Source organism: Condylura cristata, unplaced genomic scaffold (assembly GCF_000260355.1).
Source record: "Condylura cristata isolate star-nosed mole 26May11 unplaced genomic scaffold, ConCri1.0 scaffold00004, whole genome shotgun sequence".
Lineage (NCBI taxonomy): Eukaryota > Metazoa > Chordata > Mammalia > Eulipotyphla > Talpidae > Condylura > Condylura cristata.
Window position 1 is genome coordinate 24,264,281 of NW_004567105.1, and position 20,540 is coordinate 24,284,820.

Genomic DNA, 20,540 nt, shown 5'->3' on the forward strand with positions numbered 1-20,540 from the left:
TAAATATACATTTCTCTTTCAATTAAATTTGATGCTTTCAATTTCATAAAGAATATATAAGCTCTTTTCTGCATGTTGGAAATTCTCCATAATTTGAATAAAGAGTGGATATGCATGTAAAATGTTAATTGATTTTTTAAAAACCTTTATAATTCAGTGCCTTTCATCTCTTAAGTGATCTTGAATTACCATGTAGATAAACAGAAATACATTTTAAAGAAATATAGTTCATTTTTCCAAAAGAAAAAAAGCTTTGCATTTGTCACATTTTTCAGGAGTTCTTGGAGTAAAATAAATAATTATTATAATAGTCCTAGTGTCCCATTGTCAAACTACCAAATATTAGAACAATGCAAAATTACAAGAAAAATTATCAAAGCAAGAAAAAAAGGCCCTATTATCAAATATTTGAGAATCACCATCATTGTCTTCTCTCAAAGCCCAGTGTGAAATGAAGCAGTGAATTAAAAGTAGCTATAGATACATTGGTAACATTACAACATAATAGATACTGAAGGCAGCAGGAAGAAGAATCACTTCATCAGGACCAAATGACCCTGTACACGTCAGTAATTCTAAACTATGACTATCTTACAAGTGGTTAATATAATTATTTTGAATTGTCAAGTGTGATAAATCCAAAGTGACCACCATAGAACTGGGAGGATCTAGGTGTCCTACCCACCCAAGACAGGGTGGAGCTGAGCTGAGGAGAAGCTGAAGAAAAGAACCCAAGTGGGACATGCAGAAGAGCACTGAGAAAAAGAAGCCACACTTGCTTCTTGGCCTTGACTTCTATCAAGGACTTGAGGGGCATGGAAGGAGACACTTGAAAGAGACAGACATGGGTGAAAGACCTGTGGAGAGGTTGACAATGGCAGCCTTTATCTTTTTTTAGTGTTTATCTTTATTTCTGCTTACAAGAACTGTGCCAGAGGTGCAGGCAGGGGTGAGAGGATTCACCAGAGCCAAAATGGGGAGAGCAGGCAGATCCACTGAAATACACTGCTGAAGGGAGCAGGGGGCAAGACAGAAGGGGTCTGCTGTGCCATGCAGGCCAACTTGTTGGCCAGGGATCAAAATCTCCTGCTGCAGTGGATGCTGATAGCTTGATAGTGCTGAGACTTTCGCCCCTGCACCATCAAGGAGGCCCCAGCCTTTATCTTGACTTGTATTTTGATTCTTTTCCTTTCCTTTCAGATCTGCCTGGTCCCTTCTGTCCTTTCTTCTGGGTCCCCACCAGAAGGTACCTTAGATTTGTGACAAGCTTCTGGGTCCTACTTTGGGTCAACCCAGTTGACATGGGACATTTGCCCATGAGAAAAGAGAACACATCAGTGTTTCATGCGAAAACTATTTTTAACTATATTCTTTCTATTCTCTCTAGTGCATCCTCATTGCCTCTCTATTACACACTAATTGTATGAAAGTTCTTTTCTATTGAAGTTCTCATGAACTAAGAGCATGTTTTCTCTTGGTATAACCAATAGCAGAACCCATTAGAGCAGACAGGTTTGGGGGTTCCGGGATACTACCTCATTCTGATAGCTAACAATACCAGAGGTGTGGGTGAGGGGTATCTCATTACTGCCATATAAATGTGACACTACAGAATGCCACTTAGCATAAGTGACACCCTCCTTGCTGAGAAACTGTGGGCAAACTTTACACTAAGGACACTGTGAGGTGAAGAACACCCTGACCTCCTCACCTTCAGAGAAGGAAACTTCCAACACCCCATCAACTTCTCTGACACCATTCATGGATTCATGGAGGTGGTGAAGTTCGAAGCACCCTGATACATCTTGGCAAGAGAATAGAACTCTAGACACTTCAGCAGAGTTTTACTGGTGAAAATGGGCTTGTGGGTCAATTTTTTTCTGATGCTTGAATGGATTAGGGTTATTATCTAAAAGATACCTGTCTTATGAGATCCCTAATTTCTTGATTTTTTTTGGTCCAGAAAATTAAAGGGTTTTTGTTGTTGTTGTTTTCCTTTTTGATTTTTTACCCCCTGCATCTACCAATCTCTCTATCACCTCCTCTGGGATAGGTAAGAAAACAGAAAATCTTTCCCTATATCCTAAAATTCCTAATGGTTCAGCTTTTTCTCTCTACCATTTTGTTCAGACTCCTTTATGTTATATCCTAGCATTTAGTGTTTAGCAGAATGAATAGAGTACTGCATTTTCTCCTTGCTATCCAGTAACAAAAGTGCCTTACTCTAGGTTAATAATGCATGCGTTATTAACTCAGTTAATCAAAAAATACACTCCCCTGATAGGTAGGTACTGTTTCAAATCTAATTTTACATAAGAGGAAACTCATCAGACAGTAACTTGCTCCAGGCAGCCAGATTTCAGAACCAAGCCCTTAATCATCCTACCATTAATCCGCCTCTACAGGCTATACTCAGCAATAAGGTTCTCTTTAATTGTTTGCAAATTTAGAGTAACTTGATATTTAAATTACTAACACTCTACAGTTTTTTGTTTTGTTTTGTTTTTTTGTTTTTTTATGAGTATTCTCAAAAAATTTAAAGAATTGATAGTTTTCTTTGCGGCAAGTTGATAAGAAATTCAAAGAGTATACCGCCCACAAGCAATGTTAAGCAAGAACTTCAGGAGACCACAAATTGGCCTGGCTCCAGAGGTAGTTACAGATAATGAATATACCAATATAAATTGGCTAAACTTAAAGATTGGTTTACTGTGGATTACTGGGCCAAGAGACCTGCAAGAGGCCTCCCAGCTTAAAGATTCGATTATTCTACTATGACAAGATTCTTACTTCATTTTAAATCAAATCATTTCTTTCAATGAAGGTGAACTGAATGCCTTCTATGTGTGGTCTCTTCTCTTCTGAATTCATAGGTTTCAAAGTTTCCCCAGACTGTTAATTAAAGTAACTAATGCTCACTGTAGGAAACAGAAAATATATACTGGAGAATTTTCTCTTTTTTTTCTCTATGTAAGTATTTTGTTTTAGGCTTTAACTTTGTGTTATGAGGTTTTTTGTATTTTTGTTTTTTTCCACAAAAGACCTGAAAATTCTTTTAAAAATATTTACTGACAGCATGCTAGTTCATTCAATGCCTATTTAGTAGTGAAGCTAGCCCTGAATTATCCCAAGTTGTCTTTCACAATAAAGTTTTAACAGGGTGGTCCCAAGGGAAAAGGGAGGTCCCAGTTTCCCTCCCTCACCCTAGGAAGGGCGGGGCTGGGCAGGGAGGAGAAGCTGGAAAGGAGACTGAGAGGGAAGCAAGCAGCCTGTAGGGACAGAAGGAGACCTGGAGGAGGCACGTGGAGCAGAGTCATGCAAAGAAGCAGCTCTTGCTTCTTGGTCTGGGACTGGTGGAAACAGATGTGGGTGAGATACCCTTCGGGAGGTTAACAGTGGCAGTTTCATCTTAATTTTGATTTCCTGCTTTCCTCTCAGACCTGTCTGGCTCTTTCATACCCTTTTTCTGGGTCCCAGAAAGGGACCAGAAGTGTAGAAGCTGAAATGATAAACATAGTTGTTAAACAATCCATATAGAAAAGTGAAACATCTGGAGGCACAGATTGGGGTGCAGACCTGTGCAGTCATGGAGATTGAGGGCCACTGTAAAAGAATCCGGTCTTTCCAAGTTGACCCAGTCAGACTATAACAGGGTGGTCCCCAGAAAAAGGGGAGGTTCCAGGTTCCTTGCCCCACCCAGGAGGAGGGAGGAGCTGAGCAGGGATAGAGATGGAAGAGGAAGGATGTAGGGTGGAAAGCCAGAAGGAGGCCTAAGGAAGCCACATGGAGCAGAGAGACATGTGACAGAACTGTGCTTGCTTCTTGGTATTGGACTGGATGAAACAGATGTGGGTGAGAGACCCGAAAGGAGTTTCACTATGGCAGCGTTTATCTTGATTTTGATCTTGCTTTTTTCCTCTCACACTTGTCTGGCCAGTTCTGACCCCTTTCTATGGGTCTTGGCCAGAGGGTGCTTTAGACTTGTGGCAGGCTTTCAGGCCTTGCTTTGGGCCAATCCCTTCTGGGTGGACTTTCACCCATGAGGAGATGGGTAACTTCAGGTGTCTGATTTAGAAACTATATTCTTTGTCTTTTCTGTATTGCACACTAACTGTATTAAAGTCCCTTTCCATTAAAGTTCTTATGTGTCTTGTCTTGACGCAGCAGATGGCAGAAACTATTTAGAGCAGGCAGATTTGGGGGTTCAGGGGTGTCCCTCTCCCTGCCCTGTAATAATCTACTCTTTTCTGGCTTCAGTTTTTAAATTGCTCTTAGCCAACAGTGTATTCAAGTAGGTACATAAACGATATGTAATATCTTTATATATTATATGTCACACATGTGTACTGAACAATATATGTACATACAGACATATATGTCACAAGGAACAGAACAATTTTATTCATTTATCTGTAGTCAACTTTCCAAGTATCATGTTCATTTGGTTAATCTTTACTGTCCTCATTTGTTTGATGTTCTATCATTTTCATTATGTATTACCATCATCTATATGCATACTTCATATTAATATTATTGCTTTTAATAATATTAAATATTTAATATCTAATACAATTGGTACCAAATGCTGGTCTCAGTTTCCCTCAGCCAATAAAAGGAAACAGAGATTGAGAAGGAAAGTAATTTAATTTTTTGGCAAACTGAGGAGGGCAGCAGACTCTTGTCTGAAAGACCACTGTCCTGCTCTTGGGCAGACAGTGTATTAATACAAAGAAGTATTAATACAAAGGAGTAAAACAAAAGGGAGCTGGAGGAGAGTAGGTGTCCCTCTGAAGCAGGCTTAAGGAGATTTTAGGTGGGCCCCAGCTTGCTTTGTTAACATCTATTTAACTCCCTTTTATGTTTAACTTCCTCACTATCCTCTAAGGGATGTCCTCCCTTTTTCTTAGAGTGCAGAAAACAAGCCTGTTGAATGCAACAGATAAGAATGCTTATCTGATGGGGAACTGTACCACCAGTATATATATAAACAAATATATAAACGTTTACAGTCTAGACAGAATCAGCCACTATGTAACTATAGAGTTAACAAAGATATTTTAATTAAATTATTAGCATTTTTAAAAAATCCCTTTATGTTATAAAACACCATTTCTTAAACTTACAACATGTAAACTCAATTTAAGAAATGAAATTTGTTAATTTATTTATTGTTAATTTATTGGTGTTTGTTAGTTTATTAATTTATTGCTAAATTAATTTAAGAAATTAAATTTGTTGCTTTTTTTTCTTTTTCTCACTAGGAAAAAAAACTCAAAAAGATAAATAGTCGGACCTCCTGGTGGCACAAGAGGTTAAAGTTCAGCACTATGAGCTCTCAGCAGCCACTCAGCATGAGTTCAATTCCGGGCCAGGACGTGACCCACATGACGCAGCAGACTTCTGTGTCACTGCTGCTTCCCTCAGCAGTGTGTTTCGTTTGTGCTGTCTGTTCTGCTCCCCACTCTGTCTCTGGTTAATCCTCTCACCACCTGAACTTCTGGCCTGTATCCCAGTTCTTGTATGCATAAGTAACTAAATCTTTACAAAAGAAAACCTTAAAAAATAGTCAATAATAAATGGTCACGGGGGAACTTCAAATCACTCAGTCAGAGTTCCTGTAAGTCTGCGGTTGACATTCTTGTCATCCACAGTGACTTTGTTGCTCATCTTCTAGGTGCTTGTAAATCTGCACTTTCATACCCACTTACCAGGAGACATGGCTGTGTGGTTTGCTGTGGCTTATGACATGGAAACAAATATAATTACAGAAGTCTTCAAAAGCCAGTGTGCATGGGCCACATTTTCTCCCTGTCACAAAGACCAGTGATATTCCAAAGGGTGACTTGAGTGAGGATGAACCACAGGAGTAAATGGTCTTGTAACCCCAGGTAGCCCCACAATGAATAAGATATACCTGGGTTGTTTGATTTTATTGATTTACCATGGGTTTCTAATGCTAGATAAATTTCAGATGTATAGCTTCACATTTTGATAGGTGCATATGTACCACCTATACCTGGATTAGTTTAAATCAGAGAGCTTTGAGAAACTTGTATTCCTGCAGCATAATCTAATCTGTCCTGACTGACAAATGTTTTAAGAGTCACTAATGTTAGCAGATTCAAAAACTTTAAAAGATCATATTTCATCTCTGAAGAGATAAAGTGATGCATCCCTGGGCAAATGAAATGGAAGCAGTCTCGAGTAGTGTAGATATTCTGTCGCTACAGGAAAATTGAATGTCTTTGATATGAGTCAGAGGTGTGCCATCAGCAGTATTTGAGCTCATAGATGTGGGGTTGAGGGTCTTCTGAAGGGGAACCATAAAACAAAGTGAGATTCTTCTCAATTCAATTTTCTTATATATAGATTTCTATTTTCCCTGTTTTTTTTCATTAACCCCTGCTAGTTTACCTACAAAAAAAAAAAAAAAAGAAGAAGAAGAAGAAGAAGAAGAAAGATCGGTAGAACGCACGTACGTCCTCCAGTCAGTGACTGCTATCCTTCATGTCCGCTGTTGCACAAAAAAAAAAAAAAAAAAACATGGACTAAACTCTTGGGGGTGGGGAGGGGTACCTGGATTGAATTTGATTTCTCCCTTTTTTCATCTTAGCCCATCCTGAATCTGAATCTTCTCTGTTCCCAATTTGTAACTTCAGCCCACTATTTTACCTTGTCCTTTTTCATCACATGAGTTAGAATTGAAGGGTGTTCTTGGCCCACATGCTGAGCTAAGTCAATGAATGTGAGTGAGTGTCTGAATGATTTTTAAGAGATAAGCAGCTGACAAATCCCATCATCTCCACCTTTAAGTGCCAGAAGAAGTCGTTGGTAAATATTCACCTGTTCTTCTATTCTTATTAGCTCCCTTCATCATCAACTTACCTTTGTTGAGAACCAAGATCTTATTACTTATTCATGAAGTTAAATCAATTTCAAACATTAAAAAATGCCTGACACTAAGAAATATATACACCTCCATGCGGAGGGAAAATTGATAAACTGATAGTATTTACTCTGTGAATTTGATGACCCAGCTATGGAAAGTTGAATTGGTAAAGTCTAAATATTTCTCTCAATTCTACCACTCCCTCTTATTCCAAGAGTAAAACTTAATATATTCTTAACAGTGTGGCTTATAGAAACTTTCACAAAATGAGATTCCCTAGTGTCAGTCTCAGCACTGTAAAGCTATCTGCCACCACTGCAGCATGCGTTTCATTCCTGGGCAGGGAGGTGACCACACAGCACAGCAGACCTCTCTTGTCTCACCCACTTCTCCCCTCAGCAGTGTATTTCAGTCAGTTTGCCTGTTCTGCATCCCACTCTGTCTCTGTGAATCCTATTATCCACCATCTATCCCCAAAATTTCTGGCAAACACCCCAGCTCCTGTATGTACAAATAAATAAATACTGGGGAAAAAAAGAAACTCACAAACTTCCATGATTCAGTATAAAACTATTCAAAGTTTCCTCTAGCACAGTTAGATATAGTAGTCACAATATTGCAATTCTGCATTCTCAACTGCAATTCTGTATGCTGCACGCAATCATTATTAAATAACTGGAAAGTTCAAGTTTATATTTTAGCCCTCTGACATGAGCTTCCCCCTAAGATCATATTCTAATTTGCTTCCTTGATGGCCTCCTTTTTCGACTATTATTAACATGTCTAATTCTCTCTTTTTTCATTTCATCACAATTTTAGAAATAAAACAAAACATGCTTCAGATTCTTCTTCAAAAGTTAAATAAACTCAAGGCCAGCATTCAAAGATAATAGATACATTTGGAAAGTAGCATACTATTATAGCAATGAACATATAACCTTTATAAGAAATAATTCACTCTTAAAAAGCAGACTTTAGCAGATTACAATCTCCAAAACTATCAATAATGATTTGCTTCTTAAAAGCAAATGTTAACAATGTTAACAACAATATGTTGCTGATTGAGACCTGAGAGAATGGAGGGAGAGGGAAGAGTATAACTGGGATCATAATAGAAAGATAATGATTTTTCAATAACTATAAGAAGTAAATTTCCTGACAGAGATATAAACTAATGATGATGAAAGCAGAGAGAGATAGCTTATTTCCAACTAAGAGTATGTGGTAAGCAGCTGGGAAATGTTGAAATAGATGTGATATCATTTAAAACCCTGGGTTTAATCTCAAAAGACCAGAGTTTAAATCTCAAATGTGAGATAAACCAGCTGATAACTACAGGCAAACTAACTTGTCCAGTCCTTTCTTCCCTCAACTATAAGAACTAGAGGAATAAAATAAAGAACAACAATTTGGCACTATGTATCAAGGCAATACTATGTACATTTAACACAAATTAATTCGTGCAATCCTCATAACACCTCTGTATGTGTACTAATAACACCCTCATTTTAAAGGTGAGGAAACTGAGGTACAAAAAGAGTAAGTGGCTATTGTACCTGAGGGCCATACCACAGAGTGATGTACTGGGATGAGCTATCAGGCAGTCATGGTCCAACTCTTAACCACGATTCTGTGATGATGATTTACTGTGAGCACATTCACCCCCATGAGCACAATTTTATGTACATCTCACTGACTCCTTCAGGACACTATCAGGCACATACGTAGTTTGCAATGAGGATTTTATTTGTTTATACATGAGGGAACTGGCTTAGTAAGTTGTGAAACAGTTTCATAATGGCTGGAGCATGACACAAAGAAAGGGTTCCTGTTGAGAAATTATTTGCAAAATGATAAGTGGTGACAAAAAAGGAACGGAGGGGAGGATTTTTAAAAATGCAGAAGGGGGCCCTCCCTGGTGGCGCAGCGAGTTAAAGCACTGCACTAAGAAGCTGAGACCACTTCCGCATGAGTTCTATTCCCGCCGGCCCGACCCGGAGGAGATCCACATGGCGGGGCAGACCTCTCCTGACCCGCCCGCTGCTCCCCTCAGCAGTGTACTTCGTCGATCTGCCTGATCTGCTCCCCACTCTGTCTCTGGTGAAGCCTCTCACCCTCTGCATCTCTGGCCTGTACCCCAGTTCTGTATGAATAAATAAATAAATCTTTAAAATAAAAAAAAAATGCAGAAGGATTAAAAAGGAAAACATTTAGAGAAGAACAAGAGGACAATGAAGAGTGTCAATAAAATAACCCTTAGCTCTAGCTGGATCAACAAATCATAATCACTGGCCAAATCTGGCTCAGGCCCTGTTTGTGTAAATAACATTTCATTGAAACGCAACTACATCCAGTTGTTCATATATTCTCTGGCTGCTAGTACTCCATATTAACAGAATCAAATGGTTGCAAAAGAGCCTGTCTAACCTGTCAAAGCAACAGTATTTACTATTTGGCCCCCTTTTTTTTTTTTAATTCTCAGTTTCAAACTTTTCTTTTTTTATTTTAAGATTTATTTATTTGTGCATACAGAACTGGGGTACAGGCCAGAGGCTCAGCGGTGGCGAGAGGCTTCACCAGAGACAGAGTGGGGAGCAGAACAGGCAGATGGACAAAGTACACTGCTGAGGGGAGCAGCGGGCGGGTCAGGAGAGGTCTGCGGAGCCATGTGGTCACCTCCGGGGAAGGTGGGAATGGAATTCATGCGGAAGTGGCTTTAGCTTTTTAGTGCTGTGCTTTAACCTACTGGCCATCAACTTTGTCAATCACTGATCTGGAGGAATCCTGTTCAATAAAAATTTCTGTAATAATAAACATTCTCTATCTCCATTGTTCCACAGAGTAGCCACAGCCCCTTCTGGCACTAAATTTTAATTCAAATGGCTTTAAATTAAATAAAACACAAAATTTCCTCAGATGAGCCTCCTTTCAAGTGGTCAAAAGTCACATGTGCTGATGTGACTGTGCAAATGAATTTGTAATTCTACTTAATTCTAATTAAATTACATTTAAGTAGCTATTGGCTATTATATTGGACAGTGTAGTTACAGAGAATTTAGAGGTAGAAGTAGAGGTCCTGAAGATTGGATACAGAGAGGTCAAACAAGGTGAGGATTACAAATCGATCCATCTAATTAAGCAACAAATAGTTATGAGGCTCGTTGAGAGAGTAATTTGTGCAGATTGAAGAGACAGAGTCCAGTTTACTGGGGATGAAGGTAGATAAGGAGGACGACCTGGCACACTGACAAGACTAAGATGGGTAGGAAGGGAACTGTCTTTAGTGTGTGCAAATCTTTTAACTAGCTTTTATTTTAAAAAGAAGGATGAAAAGTGAAGTCAGTTAAGAAGAAAAAATTGAAAAATCAATGGAAATAACTTTTTGCATTGTAATAGTATAGACACTGGGGTGAAGACAAAACTAAGGCAATGTTTGGGGTGTTTTTGAAATACAGGTGCATCAAGGCTGCTGAAACAAGAGATGTGTGTTTGGGGTGGGAGTATAAGATGAGCTAACTTGAGAAAGACCTGTACAACCTTGTGTTAAAAGCCTTGAATATATTGTTAAGGAAGAAGAATTCCTTCAAGGTTCTGAGCAAGGGAATGCCCTTTTCAGAGATGGATTCTAGGTTAGACTGGAGAGACAAATGAGGAGATGGAATCAGCTAGAATCTTGAATAGCCTAAGAAGTCACCACAGTAAGTAATCAAAGCATGGGGAAGGGGTAATTATTACAGGGAGGACAAATCAAAGGTAATTAAAATTAGTAGGAAGAACACCATCAATAAAATGGAGCATTCTCTCATTTATGGGTCAAGTTTGTGCTCTCTTTAAAAGATACCTGGAGCAGGAAAACAAAAGAAACAGTTTTCAAACAGGGGCAATAACTAACATTTTGTGACTAATGTGTCAGGTCTGGTAATTTATATATATATATAAATATCAAATCATTGAATTTATACAAAACCTTCAAGAAAGACAATGCTATTCCCATTTACAAATGAGAGCTGAGGCTAGGAGATTTAAACAACTTCCCAGAATTATAAAATTAACACTTGTCAGACTGGAATTATTACTTTCTGATTGCAAGGAAAGGGCAATGAATTTTCAATAACACTTGCATGCACTTAGTCCCATAATTCTCACACCCTCAATAGAAGCTGTTTCCTGTGGGCAGAGACCATGTGTTGTTTCATTAATAGTACACAGCAAATGCTCAGCACTTTTTAAAGTAGATGCCTGCAAAGTGTGAATGAATGTGCTCTGAAGTAGTACTCTTCTGACACATTAACACAAATAAAGAAAAGTCTTATAAGGTAAATGCACAGCAGAAACAATGAGTAGCTCAAAGGACTACTATTGAACACAAACAGAGAAGCCTTTTAGCATTTTCAAGAGGGCATCCTATTGTGTTATTCACACAGTGACATCCCATCTAAGTTACAGAGACTAAGAGCTGGGCGGTGTCAACTGACTGTTCCAGGAAACCCTCCAAATTGGGTAACTGTTTACCTGGGGCAGCATAATAACCTTCTGTTAATTTAATCACCAAGAACATTGTTTTTGTAAAAGACTTGGAATGCACATCTCTCTATAGATGATGTTTAAAGGAGAAACCTAACACAAAGACAAATTTTTTAGGTCTGGCAATTCTTTAGACAGTAGTCCGTAGTTTCAGAACTTGGCCCCATCCCACCAGCGTAGACACAGATTACCCGATCTCAACATGAGAGAACAGCCCAGACATTTGCACTGCTGCCAAAGATCATCTCAGATTAAAACTCAGTGAATTGCCAATGGTGAGAAATGAAGCCAACAGGAAAAAAGAATAGAGACAGACTTTCAAGAAATCAATACCAGGTATCTGAACGGAATCCGCTGCCAACCAAGAGAAAAGGCATGAATGAATGATCTTAAAGATCCTTGGGCGGTGAGTCATGCCTGACAGTTAAATTCAAAGGAAGTGAAGGCACCATTTTATCCTCCTGATTTTATTTTTGCTCTAAAGAAAATGCAGGAGAAACAGAGAATGGAATCAGAAGGAAATAGGACTTTGTTTCCTCTAAAGAAGTAAAATACACAATTAACTAAATTGTAACCTTGAATAAATGTAAATCTAAAGGTATATTTAAAAGGAAAGTAAATTTTAGCAGTCAACCCATTCCAGGAGAACACTTAGGATAGTCTGAGAGCAGTTATCCCTCACCAGCCTACTGAGAAAAAAGTTATGATGGATCCAGAAGGAATTGCAATCCAAAGCAGAGCAAGATACCCAGAGAATCTCACAAAAGTATGCCCAACACTGTAAAACTATCTAGAAAACCAGGATGGGTCACAGAAGAGAGGCACTCTTTCAATGCCAGCATTATTTGTTGGAGGGAATAGGAGATGCCACTCAGCATTTAATTATAATGATAACAATGATGCATGATGACGAAACAGCAGAAATAAAAGAGGGTAAGAAAGAGAGAAGGAAGGGCAGGCAGCTGCAGCAGCCTGTGGGAGAGGAGGAGGCCCAAATGCAGACATGGTGTTATTTTACTCTGGCTAACAAGATTTGTGCAGAGGAAAGGACAGCAACAGGGAAAGCTTTCTACTACATTCTCTAAACCCTAGAACCATACAACTGGATAATCTTCGGTTTTCCTATTACATCGCATTAACTCTCCATTTCTTTTTCTGCAAGGCTACAACTCATTCAAAATGATACGTTGCCATGTTCTGATGAAACTCGCCTCTGAAGCTGAGGCTCCCAAAGGCAGACACCACATTCATTAACTGAATCTACACAACACTTAGCTTATGTCCACAGAGAGATGTCCAATATAAGCTCTTATTAAAGAGGAGGCAGACCATCAATCATTTTAGAGTGTCTAAGTACTTCTTTCTTCCTGTGGAGCCTTATACATTATCCTCAGCTTATTTCAATGAAGAGTGCTATTGGGGCAGATACATAAGGAACATCAATTTTGTTTATTTCATTGCTTAAAATTAAAAAATCTGAAGCAAATGTGACACAAAGATCAGTGTTTAGTGTTCACTAGTTTTTTTTTTTTAAGATTTATTTATTTATGCATACAGAGTTGGGTACAGGCCAGTGGTGCGGGGGCAGTGAGAGGGTTCACCAGAGACAGAACGAGGAGCAGAACAGGCCGACTGCTGAAGTACACTGCTGAGGGGAGCAGCGGGCAGGTCAGGAAAGGTCTGCTACGCCATGTGGATCACCTCCGGGACCTAAGCCTGGGTGGGGAATCAAACTCATGCTGAAGTAGCTTTAGGTTCTCAGTGCTGTGCTTTAACCCGCTGTGCTACTAGGGAAGGCCCATCACTAAATTTTTAACTCTTTATTCTATAAAGCTTACTCATACATTATGAATTATGACATTATTAATTTTTTGAGATACACTTGACAATAAACACACTAGAACGTATATAATTACTGCTAGATGCAACAGATTTCTAATAATTCACCAATAGGAAGAAAAGAAAGAATGAGAAAGACAAGCAGAAACAGAAACAAAAATCTTTGGAACACAGTATCCAATGATGCAGTTTATCTGCCTGTTTATAATAGCAAATAAAGATAAGCTATCAAATATCAATATGAAGGGACTGTGAAAATATGTTTACATTCACCCAGTATAATAAAATACCCTGCATACATCAAGAATCATGTGTAGCAGAATGGAAAAATTCACAATTAGGAAAATGATATATCGATAGAGTGGACAGTATACTTTCATTTTGTCCAAGAACAACAACAACCTTACGAGTCAAACATGTGGACAAGATGACAAGGATTATTGATTTTTAAAAGACATAATATGGTAAGGATGCACAAACACTGGTGAATCTGAATAATATCTGTTATCTAGTAAATTACATTATGTCAATACCAATTTTGGTTTTATGAATGTTCTACACAGGTTTCCCATTGTATCCTAGAATGGTCCTGTTAGGTATGATCTGGTAGATTGCTTTTAGATCTGATAATGCTCCAAATTGTTCAAATGAAGTAGTGGAAATAACATCCCAGAGTCAAAAAATAACTTACCAAATCATGCCATATGGAAATATTCTACTGTCAGAGAGTAGAGGAAACCTAGTTTCCTTAGTAGTTCCTAAGTAGTTCCTAATGTTACCATTAGGCAAAGGGAATGATGGATACACACAATCTAAGCACAGTTCTGTAACTTCTTGTGAGTACAATTATTCCAAAATAAAAAAAATTACAAAAAAAATACTGAAAAACCTCATCAGATATACCATGATAAGCACCAAGAGTGTACTTAGCTATTAACCACAGTTGATATTCTGATTTACTTAATTAAAATGTAAAGTAATATCACTTTTAGTGTAAAAAGAGGCATAAAACTAAATGTTAATAAGAACTGGTTTTTGAGGTCCTCCCTGTGGCACAGCGGGTTAAAGCACAGCACTGAGAAGCTAAAGCCATTTCCGCATGAGTTCAATCCCCGCCTGCCCCAGATGTGATCCACATGGCCCGGCAGACCTCTCCCGGCCCACCCACTGCTCCCCTCAGCAGTGTATCTCTACGATCTGCCTGTTCTGCTCCCCACTCTGTCTATGGTGAATCCTCTCACCGCCCCTGCATCTCTGATCTCTGACCTGTACCTCAGTTCTGTATGCAGAAGTAAATAAATCTTTAAAAAAAAAAAAAAAAGAATTGGTTTTTGAGTAAAGAAGGGCCAGTGAAAGGTAATTCAAACAAGATCTCAAAGCTAAGTTTTGTTACCATATAACCTCTGCTCTTTTAATTAAATCCAACTAAATCTCCTCCAACTTCCCATCTTCATGTCCTGTCAAAACAACCTTCTACAAACCAAAGATAACTACTGTATCTAAAGAGAGAAATCTATCTAAACTAACTAGACACACTTGGGCATGACTTAAGTATTAATCAAAATAGACAAAAAGTGTATTTTGTCTTTTATACTAGCCTTTTCCTCAAAATGACCTAAGAACAATGTCACACATTCTATTTTGGATCTCTCTTGGCCAAATTCCCACTATTCACACATTACACATATAGATACAATATTTTCTATTAAACTTCAATAATTTGAAACTTGAATACAGTGCTGCAGTCAATTATCCAAGAGTGTAATATCAGCTTGTGCCAATCAAGCCTCTTATTTCCTTTTATTAAATTTTATTGCTACTTGTCTCTTCCTCACCTTTCTGTGTGTTAGCGCCTCTAGCAGAAAGTGAGGCTGCACCGTAAGATAAAATTAAAATGGTTGATTCTTTTATGAATTAAAGGATTCATTAGTTAGGAAATGGCCACATTTAGAAAATGCTCACCAAAATGTGTGGCTGAGACTTGTGTTCTAATTATTCACACCTCAACAGTCAAAGCTATTCCGAGTAGAGTTAGTTGCTAAATGAAATTGACTTCATTGCCCATATTTTCACAAAATAATAACTAGATACTCCATAGCCCTCATGATTACTGTTGTTTGATTAAACAAGACAATGAAAGCTATCTCATTACAAACACACACACACACACACACACACACACACACACACATACTTGCTTCCTTTGATATATGGCGTTTTCTTCTAAGTTATACTCTCTGTGGGCGCTCAGTGAGTGCTTCGAATAGTGCCTCACTTGTAAACCTTCAATAAATGTTAGATGAATGAACAAAAGAGGGAGAAATGAAAAAATAAATGAATAAGTTTGAGAGCTCCAAACCACATTTTTATAAGTAAAACAGGGAAACAACATCTCAGTTTATCTCTGTATAAATGCACCTGGCTTGTTTTTAAATCTGTGACACAGGCATTGTGAGGATAAAATAGGATTAACTAGAAAGGAAATATGACACAGTGAGAAGCTGATATATTCTGCACTCTAATGGGTCTGGTTTGCTCCCAGATCTGCCACCTGCAAGCCACGTGGACAATAGCACGTTACTTAAACTTCCCTAAACACTTCTGTAAGAACACACTTTTGAGGAGTTGGCGACTGCTAAGGAGAATTAGTTGTTACTATGACAGCAATTATGGTTTATATCCGGTAACATGTTAACACACATTCACACATGCATGCAAACACATGCATACATTCTCATACAAATACACACACATAGAGCAAAATCATCTGTTAGGATTTTAAGGGATTTGATTTAAGAATAGTATTATTTTCACCAGTCTTGGAAAGAACTAGATATTTAATAAGAAAACTATCTTACAGAAGGCAATATTTTTTGCTAAATATAAATTTTAAAATGAATCTTTTTTTAAAATTAAGCAACCTAAGAAAAAATTTTATCAAGTTAGATTTTCTAAACCTATAATGACAAATAACAGTTCAAACAAGTTTGAAATATTCGAGTTTATGGTAGATACATGTAGAAGATCTTGAACAATAAGTATTAACATTTTACAATTATAATAAAATAATTTTTACATTTTTCTAAAAGTCCAGCTTTTAACAGATTTCAACCCAAATAACATAACACCATAAAGGTCCTAAGGGAAACAGCATTTTTTACGTATCTAATGGCTGTCATTTTTAATTATGGTTTTTATTATTTTTATGATTTTTTGACATATTTACTTAAAAATAAGCAATAATGATCCAATTCTTCAATCTAAAAATATAGGAACCCAGATTTATAAGACAGATTAAGAAGGTTAAGCTGCGTGAGATAAGTGTTTTAATCAATTCAGCCAATATACACAAGAATATGTACACTCACTATAGGGGTAACAGTGGAGACTGAAACAACTCCTGTCCTCCTATTACCTCCTCTTGATTTGTTAAATTACTAGTGAGACTAAACTACTAGTGAGGTGTAGATTTGCACAGTGAATGGATAGTGAAAACATGGATGTAAGGATTGATCATGCTTTGCCAAAGTAGTTTAAAGGGAAATAGATTCCAGGTGATGTGTTTTTTAGGAAAGAGACATTTGTCAAAAAGACATATGCACGATCACTCTGGGAAAACATGAACACTTACATTCCTCTAAAATGGGAGTAGAGTGGGATACATAAAGAAATACATATGCCAAATAAAGGGAGGGAAAGTTACATCTTTAATTAAAAATTTGTAGAATTCTGACATTACATTCTCTCTCTCTCTTTTTTTTTTTTGCACTCTCTAAGTCTTGGCATTGAAATGGTCACACGACAAGCAGACATAGGTTGAGTCTACTGACAATTCATCCCCAAAACTGGACTCTATAGGATGACCCAGCTAAATTGAAAAATTAAGTGCATCAATACAAGAGAAGTCACTTAATCTCTATGTGCTTTAGTTTGCACAGTTATAAAAAATGGCTTATAAGACCTAATAAAGTGTTGGAAGGTTTCTAAGAAATTATGCATATATGTTATAAGAGTAATCTTAACACAGTCTAATTCAGAAAAAGCCACTCAATAATTAGTAATTACTGTTGTCTTGCACTTGTTGTTATTATTGCAATGATAATAATTGTTACTAAGATAATGCATTAATTTTAAAGGAAAGAATGGTTTCACCCAAGCTAGAGAATAATCACATGGGAATTTCCTTTTCATTCTATTACAAACTCTCCAAATCTTTAAGTCTTATTGCAGCTCACCTCCTAAGTACTTTAAGAAAACATTTAATATATTTAGATGCTTTGTTCCTCAAAATATGGCAACATCTATGAAATAACATAGGTAAGTGAGAAAATCCACGACTCGTCCCTGTACTGAATCTCAAAAGTGAGCTACTCATATCAGAACTAAGAGAGCTACATGCAATCTGATACCTAAGAAACTCATCTCTGTATTAGCATATGCCATTTATCATGGTCTGTCTACTTGCAAATCAACATCTTACATGCACAGAAGGAAACTAGGATCAAGGTGAAGAACAATGAAAGAAAAACAGGAAAGAATGTGCATAGGAATACATAAAAAAGTAAATAAAATCAACAATTTCCATAATAAAAAACATACCACAGGTCTTAGTATTTATTTTACTGAGAGTCTGGAGAGGAAAAATTTCAAATATACATAATTAGATGAATTAATTAAGCCATTTATCACCATATCCTTATAAAAAATAACAGCACACTACAAAGAATGAATAATGTGGTCATTATAAATTTTCCTTAAGCTAGAAAACCAATAGGAAATTTTTAAAGAAGGAGATTAATATTGCTTCCAAGAAACATTCCTAATGTAGCAATATAAAGCCCCTCCCCCACCTGTGTAACTGTAGCACATATTCTAAAGATTACAAAAGAACATGTACAAATATATATATTTAAAATTTATTATTTTCACAGAATGTCAATCGTTTCAAATGTTCCTGAGGTATTCATATTTTAATTTAATTTATTTATTTATGCATACAAGCACTAGGGCCAGAGTTGCAGTGGGTGAGAAGATTCACTAGAGACAGAGTGGGGAGTAGAAAAGGCAGATTGACTGAAACACACTGCTAAAGGGAATAGCAAGGGAGACAGGAGACAGGAGTCAGGAGATGTCTGCTGCACCATGTGGGTCAGCTTCCTGGCCAGGGATCAAACTGGTGCTCCAGTGGCTGCAGAAAGCTACAGAGCGCTCTAATTTAACCCCTTCAGCCACCAGGGAAGCCCAAGATTCATATTCTTAAAATAAAAAAAAAGGTAATTACTTAATAATTTCAGTAAAGAAGAGATAAGAAGAAAAAAAAAATTAACTGAGCTATTATCATAGGAAAAACATAATGTAGGTGTATAGAAGCTAAATTCAGATTGCCTGTGTTCAAATCATAGCTCTGCTACTAACTTACCAGTTCATTAAGTTTAAGTACGGTTTTTAAATTTTGTATCTCCAATTCCAAACCCATTAAATGAGGAAAAAAAAAAAAAACTCTACCCCACAGAGTTGTAGGTGTTCACTGCAATTCTATAAAATTAACATTTACCTCTTAATCAATAACTGAATTCAGCTAGCACCACAAACTCTCAGTAACACACAAAATAAATTATTCTCCTTTCTTGCAGCTTCACTATGGATTCAAGTGAATTCCACCAACCTTTGCCATTGATGCATTTCTGCTCAGCAATCCACACTACTTTCACCCTACTTGTTCTTCTACAGTGGCTGTGGCAGACCAGAGAAGACTATAGATTGAAGCACTGGTAACTATGTCTGACATGATAAACTTGGCTCTTCTTACTACATCAGCCAAAGCTGAGAACAGATAATGTCCATTACAGCCCACATTTTATAATTCCCCCATCTTCCACACCTCCATTCAATAAGGAAGCCAAAATTTTAAGCCAAGAATCACTACCAATGACCCTTGACATTGTTTTTTTTTCTCCTACCCATCAAAATAAAGTATCCAACAAGTGCTTACTGGTGACAGTGAAAACTTAATTTAGTCCATGTTGAAAATAAGACAAAGTCAGAGCATCTGTGGTTTAGTTTAGAAAAGCACTTAACTCCCAACTGAGAATCAATGAAACTATGAACATAGGGAAAAGTGTGGAGAGAAAGCAGTGGAATTAGTACAAAGGCAAACTTTTCTAAGCCCTGGAGCTTTTGCATATAGTTATTTAGTCACCAATAATATTGACTGCATGTCCCTTCGACTACTGTTTTTATGTTTAAATCATTCTAATTTACTAAGTTTTTTTAACCATTATCTATACTGGTCATATTTACAGTAAATATTGGACATTATTTTATCCTCCCAAATTTATTCTGCTTAACTGTTATATCCACTTAGGAGAGACATCTTGAAAAGATTCAACTGGAACTGCATTGTTATTCTTACAGCAAAACCTAAAGAGAAAGTGTTCTATTGTCTAGAGACTTAAGCCAAAGTCAAAGATCTACAGATTTCAGTTGTTTTTCTACCGCTGAGATCAAATCATGTTTTGAATCAGTAAAATGCACTATTTATTTAAAGGCAAAAACCCTATCCCTCTTTAACTTAGTATTTGGAAGAACTAATTAATTTTTAGCCATTGTAAGCATTTTAATTGGGTTGTTTCAAGTTCAAAATTCTTCAATTCCAAGTTCCCTCTACATTACGAAAGTAATATACTTCCCTTTTTTTATACACTGCCCCTCACCTCATTTGGCTAAAATAACAACAAAAACAGATATTATTGACATTCTATAATATCAGTTCTCTATTTACATAACTTGGGTAGAAGATTTGATTTCCACATTCGCATATACTTGCTCACAAAATTACATATGTAATTTAAAAAGGTTAGTTCGTTCTATTTATTATTGCAAAGCTTCATCAGCCTCCCACACATTTCTCTTGCAAATATCATACCACAATGGAAAGCAAGGATCTCCCTCATAGAGTTTCTTATAAAACTTGTTTCTTATAAAAGTGGAAACAGGAGGAGGATTAGAAGAAGAAAGAAAAAGAAAAGAAACAACAACAGCAACAGCAAATTCAATCACTGAATTTTCCCCCTCAACCAACAATATACCGCAGGAACAAAGGAAAGTAAGCCACCTTCCAGGAGGTATTAAGAGTTTGGATTTCCCCCCACACCTGGTAGTTGATCAGTCACAGCTGATTGAATTTCCATTGTTCATTGATTGTGCTATTTGTCAGGCAATCCATCCTTGCTTATGTAATTGTGGCATTCCTGTAGTTCCCTCTGTTCTTGTTCTATCCTGAAGGCTC

The 20,540-nt window shown here is 37.2% G+C and overlaps 1 protein-coding gene across 1 annotated transcript in view; it reads right to left on the reverse strand.

Annotated features, from left to right (window-relative positions):
- ACSS3 (acyl-CoA synthetase short-chain family member 3) overlaps positions 1-20,540 on the reverse strand; it is a 127,631-nt gene that overhangs the window by 99,563 nt on the left and 7,528 nt on the right. The gene's annotated exons all lie outside the window — the stretch shown is intronic.